The 11,078-nt window shown below is 36.0% G+C and overlaps 1 long non-coding RNA gene across 1 annotated transcript; it reads right to left on the bottom strand.

Annotated features, from left to right (window-relative positions):
- Positions 1 to 3,616: 3,616 nt before the first annotated feature.
- Positions 3,617 to 10,047, bottom strand: LOC140611821 (uncharacterized). The gene is made up of 3 exons (XR_012013075.1): positions 9,954 to 10,047; positions 7,457 to 7,755; positions 3,617 to 3,947 (listed from the first exon to the last, which is right to left on the bottom strand). It is a non-coding gene; the product is annotated as an uncharacterized lncRNA (long non-coding RNA).
- Positions 10,048 to 11,078: the final 1,031 nt, after the last annotated feature.

Below are 11,078 nucleotides of genomic sequence, written 5' to 3'. Positions count from 1 at the left end.
CAGGAAATACAGGTCCTGCCTCTAGTTCAAAATTCAAGTCACTTGAATATAAAATAGTAGAAATGCATCTGAAATCAGAGGTTTTCTAAGTTATAGCATTGAATATCAAATAATCTATGGTGAACTGTTATGAATTTCCTTAGTTTTGAAAGCTCAAACTTATGTCTTGGTGATAATCTTCCCATGACTGCAGTCAGAAGAGGGGCTTGTGAGACCCCACGATCCTTGGGGCTGCTTGAGATTCTGGGCACAGTAGGTGAAGAATCACAGGATTTAGGACCAAATTCTGCCTAGGTAGAAACAGAGGAAACTTTTTTTTTGTTTTTTTCTTTTAGAGAAGGAGATGAGAGGGGCCGAGGGATAGAGAGGACCTCAAGTGGACTCCACACCCAGCACTGAGCTAGATACAGAACTGGATCTCATGACCCTGAGATCAAGATTGGAGCCCAAATCTCTGAGTCAGTCACTTAACCCACTGAGCCACCCGGGTGCCCCATAACCAAAGAAACTCTTGGCCAATATCTAACCAGCATAGAAAATTCATTTTGTTACCCAGTAAATCCTGCCCTTGTATTTTCATCCAGAAACTAGACTCTTCACATGAACAAAACAAGAATTTTTCAAAAAATCTTGAAAAGTTACAGATCCCAGGATAGATCTTTGGCTGGATGCTGGTCCTCCTAAAACTTGATTCTCACTTTCTTCTTCAGAAATTTTCAGGCACCCGAACCTTCTCCACAAACTCCTATAAACTATAAACACATCTCTACCAGCTGGCGCTGTACAATGACATTGTGTGCTGTGCAAATCTATCCCATTCTATACTGTAGTACACTCCACTATCCTATGGGGACATGATATCACCATCTGCTGGAGTCCTTGCTTACACAGAAGTCTAGCTCATCTCTCCTACCTTTACAAATTCATCTAATACCTAAACTGTAAAAACATTTTGGTCTGACCTGGCTTCATTAAAACTTAATTAGTTGCTTCATTTATATTATTAGACCAGTTTTTGGTGGTTTTTTTCCCTGTACTTTTTCTCCTTTTAAACACTACAATGAGTCACTAGTGTCAGTCTGAGCTAAATTTCTGATAAGATATCACAAGTTTCCTCACTCACAAGCAAGAAAAAAATTTATCCCGACCTAAAGGAAAATAAATCACTTTTATTTATTGGTTGCAAAATAATTATATAAATGATTCTCTGAAATGTTAATAAATCATGAAAAACAATGGAGACTGTAAAAATGTTCAGGAATAAAGAATGCTTGATATCACACTGTGAAGGGGAAAACATATCCTGTATGAATCAATGAATGTTAACATTATAATTGTGAACAGGCTGGGGAGGCTTTATTTTAAACAGGAATTATTACCTAATGCAGCTTCAGTGCCATCAGTTTTATGCATTTTAGGGAAGCTTTTTTAAAAAGTCCCTCTTCTTTCATGAAATGTAAAATTTCCTATCACAACACCTTAGGCAAAATATGGTATATCATCTTCTAAGGTGAAGGTTAATTTAAGTTACATTAGAATAGAGCAGGAGAAGACCAGACAAGTGCACGGGGTCACGTTTGACACATTAAAAATAAGTAAATAAAGTCTAATCTGCATGTGTGCCAAGTATTGGCACAATAAAAGAGTACTGCAATCACTTTGGCTAGAAAATACATCTTGGAGTAGATTGATATGGTGGGGGTAGTGGCAAGTGGTTACATTCTGGGTATAGTTTAAGGAAGTATGCCAAGATCCGCTGTTGGTTCAGATGGAGTGTTAAAGAATTGGAATGGCTTCTAAGAATCTGGGTCAGAATAACTGGAAGAATGAAGCTGGTTTAGTCTATACCTATCTTATTACTACACCAACTGCCTCAATACTGATGTATTAAATTATGAAAATTCCCAGACACACTGGTATTATAATTCTATATGATCAGCCTACCAGCTACCCAGGACAGGTGGTCCCTGCACTTTCCTGCCAGGTTGGGGGATAAGGCTCCGTGTTTACTTGTCGCTATTTCTCCGGGTCCTCCCAGCCCTGCGGCAGCTTAGGGGCTGGTCTGGGGAGCCTGGATTGGAGTCCTGCTCTGTAGGACTATACACGGGTAGGTATAATTCTCCCTAAGTCCTCCCTTCAATGCCAGGCTCATAGAGTCTAGGCCATGGCACAGGAGTCTGAGTAGAGAAAAAAAACAAAACAAAACAAAAAAAAAACAAAAAAACAAAAAACAAATGGAGGGGGAAAAAAAAAGATGTAAAAATTTTAGCTATGAGCCAAACGTTTAATGAGGCAGAGTTCCCAGACTAGACTATTTTAGGATACTACCGAAATCACATCTGTAAGTACTTTTCCACTATCAAAAGCTTGTTCTAAAACTTAGCCATATAGTCTGTGATATGAGCAAATCCATTTCTGTTTTCTTAAACTGGCTCAAACTCTACTGATCTTCTACTGCTATATAATATTAGTATCCCATATTTTGGATGAGCATAGGAATTGCTCTGTTAAAGAGATTTCTAGATTCCGGTGGTATGCATAAAGAGCAAAATTAAGATATTGGTACAAAATGGAGTTTACTATAAATTTTGTACTCCACCGTTCCTCAGTTCTTTAGGTTGGGAGGTTTACTAATGGTGGGAAGGGGCCAATTAAATGTAATAACAGAAGGTAATTGATGTAAATCTTTATGAAATACAGCAACACTCTATATGGGGCAGCATCGTGGAATGTTGTTTGCACAAATAAAGCTATGTGCAAATCTCTGTTTTGTTAGTAACTTGTTGTATGACTCTAGATCAGTTACCAGACATAATTGAGCTTCTTTTTTCTTCTTGGTAAGAATTGATATCAGGCACATATCTTGCTCATGGAGTAGCTGCAATGATTAAATAAAATACAATGGATGGCAAACTACTTAAATTACTTCAAAGTTATTCACTAAATGCCATTTATTTCTCTAAATAATTTTCTCTCCTACTACTGTCTTCCTCATCCCCCTTTGTTTTCCCTGCACACGATCACTTCACATTCAGCTCAAGACAGGAATCTGAATAAAGTGTCTAAGAATGTATCAGCACTGCACAGCTCAACTTTAAAAGGTCCAGATGGGGAACCCTGGGTGGCACAGCGGTTTAGTGCCTGCCTTTGGCCCAGGGTGCGATCCTGGAGACCCAGGATCGAATCCCACATCAGGCTCCAGGTGCATGGAGCCTGCTTCTCCCTCTGCCTATGTCTCTGCCTCTCTCTCTCTCTCTCTCTCTCTCTCTGTGACTATCATAAATAAATAAAAATTAAAAAAAAATAAAAAATAAAAAAAAAATAAATAAAAGGTCCAGATGTTGATCGTCAAGGCTTCATAAAATAAAACTGATGTGCCATGAGTAAAGAGTCAGCAGCACTTGGGAGGAAAGCATCCAGAAGGAAGAAACAGAAAAAAAATTTGTTCCAGGAGTGATGTATACTCCATGTCTCAAGTGATTTAAGAAATACAGAATGGCATATAAACTGTGAGGAAGGTCCAAGTCCCTGCTCCGCTGTGTCGGGTGCACTTGGACTCAAGCTCCAGTTTGTAAATAAACCCTCGTGTGTTTGCATCGGAAAAAAATAAATAAATAAACTGTGAGGAATAAGGACCCCTAACACGATGTACAGATGGTGGCAGGTAGCTCAAAATAGACACCTAGTCAATGTCCACCAGGTTCTCCTGTCCTTCAGGCATTTACTTGTAGGAGTTCTTAACAGGTGCTATATAAAGGACCCACTCAGATCCCAACCCAGCCAGATGACTTTTCTCTAAAGAAGAGTAAATATATTGCAAAACTCTGGTTTGCAATATCTATTCACAGTAGAGATTCAGTTTCGCAGGCTGAATTTTGGTGAAAATATTTTTTTCTCTTCTGTGGACAGAGTGAATACATGTGGCTTCAGCAGGTTTGATTTTGTCTCTGAAATAGAAGGAAAAAACCTTGTCAGAACTAATCATCCTCTAGTGGAAAGTCTTCTAATGAGAATGACATAGGGCTCTGCATGATAGTGCAGCCTTAGAAAGGAGAGAATCGTTCCACCCATTTTTGCCAAAGTTTCTGTTATATAAATACTTTCTTACCTGTCCTTTATTGGGGTGCAACATTTTTGCTTGGTTAAAATTAACAACAGAATACTTTTCAAGCACCATCAGTGTGACTTTCTACATTTCTGACTTTCTACAATCGTGGAAGACAATTATAAAATGAAGAGCAGGAAAGAACCAGTGGTATTCATTTGCTCTTATTTTTCATGACTCTAAAATAAGGAAAAACAGAGAACATTGGCTTCTGTCTTTTACAAAAAATGAGATAAGCAAAAGACAGCCATTGCCCAACCAAGACAATGTTATGATTTTAAAGAAAGCTGAAACTGCCATGAAACCCTCCTCGCTTCTCTGACAATGGACTCTACAGTATAATGAGAAAATATTAAATCTAGTAAAGTATTATTAAAAGCAGAGCTATTCATAACTAACTAGGTCAAAATTGGGTGAAGATTCTGGAAGGAGATTAGAGTAGCTTGTTCTCTTAATATCCAAATCAATTGAAAAAAAAAAGAAAAAATGTCAATAAAGGATGGTCACATGCTTCAGAGTTCTTACAGAGCACACATCTATTGCTTTTCCCAATGTTTATTGATGATTGCAGGTAATAAAGCCTGTGGCTCTTTGTCTGTTTTCCCTCACATTCTCTGGCATTGCTACCCAAAAGGGAAAATGGGAACAAGCTACCATGGGTAGTCATAATCCTTGTCCTTTTGTGAATCGCCTTGGTGATTGAGCAATTCTGTTGGACTGCTGCTAGACTGTTCTTCCTTTACTTTTATGAATTTACCCAGAGTGGGACTAACGAATTTAGAAGAGAATCAAAAGAGCCGTCACTCACAACAGGATAACCTTGTCGCCTTTGAGACACAACGATCACTTATACTGTGTGTACTAGTTAAAGCTAACACCCTTTCTCCCTACTCTAAAAACAAACAAACAAACAAACAAAAACAAAGAAGTATTCCCTCAAGTGCAGTGTTGCAAATTTTACAGAGCTTACAGGTGATGCCTCTACCCGGCTTTAAACTGTGCAGTTCTGCTTACACACAGATTTTTTTTCTGATAAATACAGTACTGTAAATGTATTTTCTCTTGAAAATAATTTTCTATGATTTTCTTAATAATATTTTATTTTCTCTAGCTTATCTTACTTTGAGAAGACAGCATCTAATTCATATAATATACAAGATAGGTGTTAATTGACTATTTATGTTATCAGTAAGATTGGTGGCAGAAATGGAATTGTCACATCACTTCGGAAAACATTTTTAAGTTCCTTACAAAAGACAAGACCATCTACCATATGATCTGGCAATTCCACTCCTAAGTTTCTACCCAAGGGAAATAAAATATTTTCATACAAAGACATGCAAACAATTGTTTATAGCAGTATCATTTGTTATACCTCAAAGATGGAATTACTCTGAAATTCTATAACCAATGAAAGGATTAAAAAAATGTATGACATATTCATACAATGGAATGCTATTCAGATTTTGAAAAATGAACTACCGGTATAGGCAAGGATATAGATAAATTTCAAAATAATTTTATTTTGCAAAAGACTCCAGACAAAAAGTGTATATAGTCAATTTTCCCTTTTATTGAAAATTTTAGAAAATACAAACTAATGTATAGCTATAAAGTGCATCATTGGTTTCCTGTGGGGGGATTATAAATCTCAGTGAAGGGATACAAAGTGGCATTAGGAAACGTTGGGCATCGATTACTAAATTCATTATCTTGATCGTGATGATGGTTTTTTAGGTGTAAACATATGTAAAATTTATCAAATTGCTTACTTTAAATATATGTAGTTTATCTTATGTCAACTATTCATCAATGAAGCTGTTTAAAAGTGGTAATTTACACAACACGGTGGTCTGACACAATTTATTTCACAGTTTTTATTCTTATTTCACAGTACAATTGACCCTTGAAAAACAGATTTGGACTGCATGTATCCATTTATCTGTGGATTTTTAAAATATAAATACAGTACTGTAAATGTATTCTCTTTTGAAAATGATTTTCTTGACTTTTTTTCTCTAACTTACTTTCTTTTAAGAATATAGTATATGATACATACAAAATATGTATTAATTGACTCTGGTATTGGTAAGGCTTCCATCACTAGTAGGCTATTAGTGTTTATGTTTCTGAAGGAGTCAAAAGTCATACCGATATTTTTTACTGTGTGTGAGTCGCACTCCTAACTCCCCACGTTATTCAAGGATCAACTATATATATAAGAAGGTAGTCTGATAATTCATGACTAAGAGATACTCTGGATAATAGGTACAACTGTTGTTCCACTGACTAATTTAGATCAAAATAAGATCCAATAATACATTACATAGTTGAAGGACCTGTTTTTTCCCCCACTCATATGGTTAATAACAGATGTTGACTATCCTATTAAATATTACCTAAATCAGAATAGCAAATATTGAATTTTGGATTATTAATAATTAAAATAAATATTATTTTCTCCAGCTATATATGTATATATAGTTGATTAAAACATATGGATATTGATATTGTAAGCAATCAATGTCTACCTGTCTTGAACCTGTTTTGAAATCATTCTTGCTTAACCTGTCTGGCTAATTCGTGTTAATTGTTGCTTCCATTGACTCAGAACAAATTTTGAAATCACAAGATTTTTCTGGATTAGAAAGAGGAAAGTTTCAAATGGTGATGTGATAGGATTCAGTACAGAGCAGGAGTAGGTGAGATGGGCTTAAGGAGTTGAGTATCAATAACATATTTGGGGTATAAGGAAAGTGTGTCTCACAAAACAGATGGCCAGTTCTTGAACTCTGTGAAAGACAAAAAGGAAATCCATTTTGAACCGAAAACATGCCATGCTTGTGACATGGAGACATAATTATTGGGCAACCTTTGGTCTCTTCCCAGCTTTCACATTTTTTAAATTGACAATATCCCAAGGATCCAGGAAACTCAGCCTGAGGCAAAAATAAATCACTGATGTTTTATTTGAGAGATGAAAATTCAGGTCAATGAGAGTGAGGACAAGGAAAAATGAGGCAGGGAATGATGGACGAAACGCAAGGTGATTTGTTACCATGGAGTCTACTGCTTCACAAGATGTGAACAGATACACAGATGTGTCTTTTTGCCTCAAAAATGTCTTCAGACAAACTTCATCTATATAGCACATCTCAGAAGAGCAATAGGAAGGAGAAAGGAGACAGAATTTATCTGCTGAGCTCCCTATCATCTTTTGTCTTGGTTCAAAGAGCCTCCCTTGGAGAGTTAACACCTCTGGACTTCAGGTTGCGTGTAAACCTCCCCGTATTTCACTTCAGTATGGAAATGGCATGAAGAGGCCAAACTTTCTGTGGTCCACCCACCTACCTCTGCAGGAAACGAATGGGCAATGGCAGATGCTGGACTCTCCTGGAGCAGAAAAATAGCCGCAGCGTGTGGCAATGATTTGGCAAATGTTTTTCTTTCATCAGTCAGGAGGATTAATACAACTTTGCCACCTCATGGTCAGGACAGCAATAGCTTCACTGTGTCGCCTCAAGGCAATGTTGACTCTTCTGCTCTCCATGATAATATGTTTCCATTTCACAAAACATCACATTGCTCTGTAATACTGATGACACGCTAATCTGACCTGGTGAGCAGATACTGGTGAGTGTCCTAGAAACCTAGGAATGAAAAAAAAAAATGCATATAAATTAAGAAAGCATATGAATATAAGAATTGAAACTCTTGAAGATTCCTGAGCCTGCAACATCAGGATTGTTTCCTAAAGTGCACATAGAAATGTGGACTTCCAAAAGGTATAAAGAAGTAGAGTTCTGTGATGCTCTTTAGGTTTTGTAGGCAACTGTGATAGGTTGTTTGCAAACTGCTTGCCATAGTTTTCTCCCTTTATCCACACTCAGAGGTGAATATCCACACACAGAGATTACACGCTCTGCCATGTGCACTGGGTTGGCTGTTGAGGACATTGCAAATGTGACAAGCAAAAACGTAAAGCATGTCTGTGTACTGGAGTTTCTGTATGGCTGTTGGTGAATGACAGACTAGTCACCAATAGATACTGCTTAAGTGGATGATTTGTTTTTAATCTTGAATGAAATGAGAGAGAAAACTAGTTTTATTTTATTTTGTTTGGTTCTAAATTAACTATATTTTACTTTACTGAATGCTTTCTGTTATAAAAACAAAAGCATATACCTTACAGGCATGTTTATAGTAGGTTTTATATAATTTTGAACATATTTCAAACTATGTTTTCTATATTTTTTTTCATAAAATCATTAGGAATTTTTTTTAAACAAAGTCTTTACCTCTTTAAAGCATTTTTAGATTCACAATAAGATTGAGAGACTTCGCATACAGACTTGCCCCCCCAAAAAAAAACATGCATAGTCTCTTCCATTAACATCATTCACTGGATAGTACTATTATTTCTTTTCTTTTCTTTTCTTTTCTTTTCTTTTCTTTTCTTTTCTTTTCTTTTCTTTTCTTTTCTTTTCTTTTTTCTTTTCTTTTCTTTTCTTTTCTTTTCTTTCTTTCTTTTCTTCTCTTCTCTTTTCTTTTCTTCTCTTTTCTTTTTTTTAATTACCAAAGATGAACCTACCTTGACACATCATCATCACCCAAAGTCCAGATGTTACCTTAGGGTTCACCCTTGGTGCTGTAAATTCTGTAGGTTTGGAAGAATGCATAATGACACACATCCATCATTCATCAGGAACTTGACCGGGCCAATTCACTTCAAGTTTACCATCCTCTTGAATCTATCCCACACACTACCCCAAATTACTTTTGATTATATCCCCTCATGTCCAAATACAACTAAGGTTATATTTATTTTTAAAACAATAGTTTTAACTTACTTTTTATATAATACATTTTTTTTCTAATGGAAATAGACATTTCTTTAAAATCAGCTTTTTTACTCTATTCCAATTAAAGAATGATTTGGGTAGATCAATTATAGTCAATAGGTTTTGGAATCTAAAATTTAGATTGAATTTCCATTTATAATATGCTCACATTTTGTGTAAAATCAAGTGACTAAGTTTCTACATTTCCTCATCTAATAAATGTGCCATATGTACACTGCCTCACTGTGCTGTCCTGAAGACAATACTAAGACTGTAAGGCACTCCGCATGGAATTTTATCTGTGACAGACATTGAATAAAAGTTGTGTCATTTATTACCAAACAACCACATCTTCTTTATTTCTTTATCTTTTTTTTTTTTCTTTTTAAAGAGTTATGTATTTGTTCCAGAGGAAGAAAGAGTGTATGGGAGCTGAGGGAGGCACAGAAAGAGAGGGAGAGAGAGGGAAGAGAAGCAGACTCCCTGTGATCCGCTCGGAACCCCACTTGGGGCTTGGTCTCAGGACCCTGAGCTCATGATCTTTGCCCAAATCAAGAGTTGGTCGCTTAACTGACTGAGCCACCCAGGGGCCCCATAACTACATGTCCTATTAAGAGTATTTTCATATAGATCATATGAATTAAATAACAGTGTTTGAAGTTATGGACGTTAGTTACTAGCACTCCAAAATTGTGTCATTTTTCTAAGAATCAAATTATAAAAACCTTCAAAATGATTGCTAATCTACTGTCAAAACCCAAAGTTCTTAAATATTGGAAAGATACAGTTGCTTTTTTAGTTTTAGATAGTAGCGTTGATACATACTGCAGGGGTGATTTTAGTCCAAATCATACATTCATAGATTTATAAAATGAGACTCAGAAAGGTTGGCTGTTATTTTTGGTTCTGCACCCAATTCCAACATAAATAAGGATCCCCCCCCTACACACACCACCACCACCACCACCATCTCCAAAGATGCTAGAAACACCAACTGGATGTCTTACAAGTCAAGGCAATTCTGACAGTATCTACCCAGAGGTAGCATGTGATTTCACATTAGTGATTGTTTTGATTTCCAACCCCCTTCTCAGAATCCCCAGAAATCAGATGGTTAACTTGAAAGTTCCAACCCCCTATTCTTGATTGATTCCCTTGGCAACCAGCCCCTATACTTATCCAAAAGTCACTTCATTGTCATATATCCTGCTATGGCAGAAAAGGTATGTTGTGAATAACAAGACACCCATTTCATTGTTGTGGCTCTGAAGCAACTCCAGAAACTGGGCACAAGAGATAAAATATCACAACAAAAGAAGGTCCCATTGCAGTGTCTTGTCAGGAAATTCCAAAGGCTTGGGAGCTGTGAGCCAGGACCCATGGATAAAGACTATCTTCCAAAAGATAGGAGGAATCCTAGGCATATATAACCTGATCTTTGCACTTTACAAAGCAAGATTATGAATTCCATGGAAGTTAATTTTTCACGGTCTTACACTAAAAAATAAAATCTTGACTAGAAACCACTGTTTTAATTCTCATCTTTATGTCTCTTTCAACTATGTTCTCATTTTAATTGAATATAGTGTAATTTTATGAAAGGTTTAGCCAATTAAAATAAAATATGTATGTTTTATAAATGAAAATAGAAGCCATTTTAGCCAGAAAAAACTATTTAGCCCTGTTGCTATTTTGCTTTTGGATCATTGGGTAGCAGTATGTACACTGCTCATTTTTTTTTTTAAATTATGTATCTGAGAGTACCCAAATAGCTATTTCAGAAAACATCTATGGTGGGTAGCTATTCATTTTTATTATATTGTTAAATGTTATTTTCTCACACTTGAAAATTATAATCAATTTAGTGTTATTACAACAATTCCACCGTAATGCTTAACCAGACATTTTTACTGTATATTCTGAGACTTGATCATGACTTTTACACTTTATTTTTTAGCAATAGGCGTTTTTGTCCTAGAGAATCTTAAGGTTCAAAAGTTCAGGTAGACCTGTGCATTAAACACATTGAAATATGTAAAATAAATTATTTTTCAAATAATTTCAGTGAAAAGGGATTGTAACTCTTCTAAAACAATTCTTTCCATTTCAAAAAACTAAAACTCTAAAGACTC

This window comes from Canis lupus, chromosome 1 (genome assembly GCF_048164855.1).
Source record: "Canis lupus baileyi chromosome 1, mCanLup2.hap1, whole genome shotgun sequence".
Lineage (NCBI taxonomy): Eukaryota > Metazoa > Chordata > Mammalia > Carnivora > Canidae > Canis > Canis lupus.
The sequence above is the reverse complement of the archived record's forward strand: the minus strand, read 5'-3'. Positions and strand labels throughout refer to the sequence as shown.